Source organism: Ursus americanus, chromosome 28, assembly GCF_024610735.1.
Source record: "Ursus americanus isolate L20-20 chromosome 28, mUrsAme1.1.p, whole genome shotgun sequence".
NCBI classification, from domain to species: domain Eukaryota; kingdom Metazoa; phylum Chordata; class Mammalia; order Carnivora; family Ursidae; genus Ursus; species Ursus americanus.
The window spans coordinates 16,636,428-16,640,352 of record NC_142154.1 but is presented as its reverse complement, the minus strand read 5'-3'; positions in this window follow the sequence as shown (position 1 = coordinate 16,640,352).

The window sequence follows — 3,925 nt, the reverse complement described above, 5'->3', positions numbered from 1 at the left end:
CCGGCGCGCCGCGGCACTTAGCGGACGGGGCGGGCGGGAGTGGGCGCGGGCCACGGCCTCCAACCAATCAGAGCGCGGCCCGGCGCGGCCACAGCGGCCGGTCGGCGCCCCCTGCCGGAATGACAGAGGCGCCGCGCGGGCTCCCGGCCCATGAACCGGGAGGCCCCGAGTCCCGGTCCCCAGTCGGATGACAGCCGGGCGCGTGGCTCGCTCGCTGGGCAGAGATCGGAGAAGGGATGCCAGGGACAGGTTCCAGTGGCTGCCCCGACACGCGCACCTGGAGCACCCGATGTCCTGGCGCTGATGGAAAGAAACGGAAACCGCCACTAAGTGAGATAGAGCTGGTCGCTTATGGGAGATTTCTCATCCGCGGTCCTGAAAATCGAAGGCCTTTCTATTTTTTAAAAATTATATATATACACATAATATACATATATAAATCTAACACACACACATATACATACACATACGTAGATGCGCATTAGTCTATTTTAACTTAATACATAAATACCTATTCATTTGCCAATGTTTCAACGTACAGCCAAGACTTTTCTTTTGAGGTGGGTTGTCTCGAGTTCCACGTCTGCCCTATACAAACTACCCGTAAAGGACATAGTCTCTACTTTCCAATATCAGTTTCTTTCTTTCGGAGTGAGAACTAAAAGAGATTGCAAAGTTCTCCGAGTGCAGAATTTTCCTAGACACCTCTTATCTCCCCAGACTTTTACAGTTATCACCGCTACACCTCATGTGACAGCTGTCTTTTTTCCAACATCGTGCCTCAACTTAACTGTCATGGAAATCCCAGCTCTCTTTTGCACGCTTGTGTTTCATTAGTTTTCATGGCAGTTATTCAAGTTACAAATGACAATTAACCAGTCCCAGTGGCATTGAGGGGCATGAGAACACACACACGTGGCCCTTGGTTGGAGGACACCTGGACTGGTGGGGACAGAAGTGCTTAGAGGAGGCCTGGAGAGTCCCCCACTGATGGCATGTATTTTGCAGTTGGCATGAAAAGTTGGCATGGGTTAGTCAGCAAGTTGGTCCAGGGAAGGTCCCTTGAGACAGCTTCCAGGCTCTCCTTGCAACAGCCATGAGCCTCCAAACACAAATGGAGCAGAAGTGACCCTTCGTTTTTCTAAAGAACTCATAGCACAAACCCCATTCTGCAGATGGTAGAAGTGAGTGTCTTTCAATTTAGAATTCCTCCCCCCTTCTGTCAGGGCTAAGTTGGGGGAGGAGAGGGAGGGCCCAAGGCATGGGGCCCGGACTCTGGACCCCTGTTATTGCTCGCCCTTCTCCCTTTCACCCAGGTGCACATCACACCCGGCCCTTGCTTGTCAGGCCACACAGCTCCTATGGTGCCATCACACAGACCCGTCTGGGGGATCCCATCAGTAACCAGCATCTTTTCTGGACCACCCCAGGACACCAGGAGTCTGTGAGGAAGCTCAAGCTCTCACGGTTGCCTGGACTCAGCAGACAGCCATTTATTTCCAATTCTTCAAGCTGCCAGGCTAGCAGGGGTTCTACTGGCCCAGGGGTTCCACTGGCCCACTTGTCCTGGCTTGGCAGGGTAGGAGGGCCTTCTCAGGGACTGGTGAGTCTTCCAGCAAGGTTTTCCTTGCCCCAATGCCCACCAGGGTCTTAGATTTTGAAAGTCAAAACTTTCCCCCTACTTCTGCTGTAAATCCTGTCCCCGCTATAAGGTACAGCAGCTCAGTTTGGGGAAGAGGTATAGGGCACCAGGAAATAGCAAGAGAAAAGCAAGAGTACCACTGGTTCATCCCTCAAAATAATGTCCTGCTGCATCATACTTAATTCTCACAAAACTAGCTCAGAGAAGTTGAGCAGCATGGCTAAGGACACACAGTCCCTATTAAGAAGTTGTGACCACAGGAGCAAACTTGAGCAGGCAGGGTCCGGCCAGGAAACAGAGGAGCCCTCAAAGGGAAGGAAATGATTGGGATGTAGTGAGAAGACTATTAACAGAGGGGTAGATGGGATGCGGAATCATCCGGAATTAGCAAGAGCTAGAACCCAAAAAGCCATTAGCACCCTAGGGGCAGAAGGAGGGAAAAGTGTTGGCTGAGCCTGAAGGAGCCTGGAGCTCTGGAAGGGGGGCCCCTAGAGAGCAGGAGCTGCAGAATGCATCCCAGGAGGGAGCAGGTGAAGAAAAGCGGAAACCTTCTCTCTTCCTCCCCTCCCATCTCCTGCTGGTGCCTCTCATTGTGGAACCAGAAGTCACTGGAGCCTCGCAGTGTTGTGCCGGGGCCAGGTCCTACCGGCTTGTGAGAGCCAAATGTTAAATGTTTAGGAATTTTGCGAGCCAGTTAAACATAGCCATTGTTAAAAATAAAAATAGTTTACCGGGCAGCTTGAAGGAGAGCGGCAATTTTCCAGACCTCCTGGCAGGGGGCGCTGCATGAAGATGGAGAGCTTAGAAAGGGCTCCAGGGACGCTTCTGGCAAAGGTCCCCTCCTCCAGTCTGTGTTAAGAGGCGCTGTGGACCGGAGGCAGAGGGGACACCCAAGCAGAATTTCAGGGAAAGCCCTAGAAACGGGGGAGGGGGCGGGGGGGGGGCTTGCATAGGGCTTGGGAAGTGGGGAAAAGCAGGCCTTTTCTCTACTTGGAGGACCGGAACAGGGCCCAGGGAACCGTGGGTCTCCCAAGCAAGATGGAAAAATTAGGGGAGGAGGACTAAGGGATTTCCCTAAAATAGTTCATTCCACCCCTAGTCCATTGCCAGAGAGGAGGCAGGAAGCCAAAACAGAAATGGCCTCCAGGTGCGTTGTAAGGGTTGAAGAGGAGGAAAAAACGGGGCGGGCGGGAGTCCTAAGGAATGGCAGAGCAGGAGGCTGAGGGAAGTTGGGGTTCCCAGGAGACAAGAAATGTTTCCCTAAGGTGAGGGATGGGGAGGAGCGATGGAGGGGAGCGGCGAAAGCACAGTAGTTCCTAGAACGCTTCTAGAGAGGGAAGCCTTGTACCCCTTTCTGAGCAGAGCCCCAGGGAGACAGAAAATTCCAGCTATATTGTGAGCTCCAAGAGCAGGGACCTTGTGCCCAACTCCCCAGGTACTCCTTTGCAGGGGATGGCAGGCCTGAGGGGAAGGGCTGCAGTCACCGCCAGGAAAGCTTTGGAGGTGCCCACCCCCAGTGTGAGTGAGGCCAGGAGCCAGAGCACCACCCAGAAGTAGCAGAGGACCTGAGGGAGCCATTCAGACAGAGAAGGGGTAACTCCAGCAGGGCCACAACCAGCTTGAAGATGCCTTTTGTACAAATTAGAAAAAGGTGAATGAAAGAGTCAGAGGTACATGGCCGGGCAAGTGAATAGTCCTTTGGTGCAAAGAAAACCTATCCCTTCCTCAGGGTAGAAATGGTCCCGCACTTACATCCACAGCTTAGCAAGCACAGCACAGACTGGATTTCATTTCCACTCACCCCATTGGCCATGTATGTTTGTGCAGTGTACAACCTACTCAACTGTCCGTGGCAGCCCACTGCCCCAGCCTCTGCCTATGTGGATGAAGACCGAGGCCTCTATGGTGTGGAGTGGAAAGCTGGTGGGTGCCAGCACAGACAGCTGACACAAGGACCAGGTAGGCCGCAACCTCGGTGCCTTGACACTGGTTAAGTCCTCAACAAGTCTAGTGCAGCCCTGATAGAGGCTGAGTTTTCATCACCCTGGTGATGAATTGGGGCCCTAAATAGAAATCAGGTTGAAATATAGAAAAAAATAACAAACAAAACAGATCTGTTGCCGTTATTCCCTGCACACCCAAGTTTGGTCTGGGGGACACACTTGCCACCCTGCAGGTTTGGCTAGGTAGCAAATGAAGCATGTGGGGCGGGGGAAATGCAGGGGGGCTGGGCTGGGCACAGGGGTGCAGAGTAGACTGAGCTGCTTCATGTCCTGGCTCTTA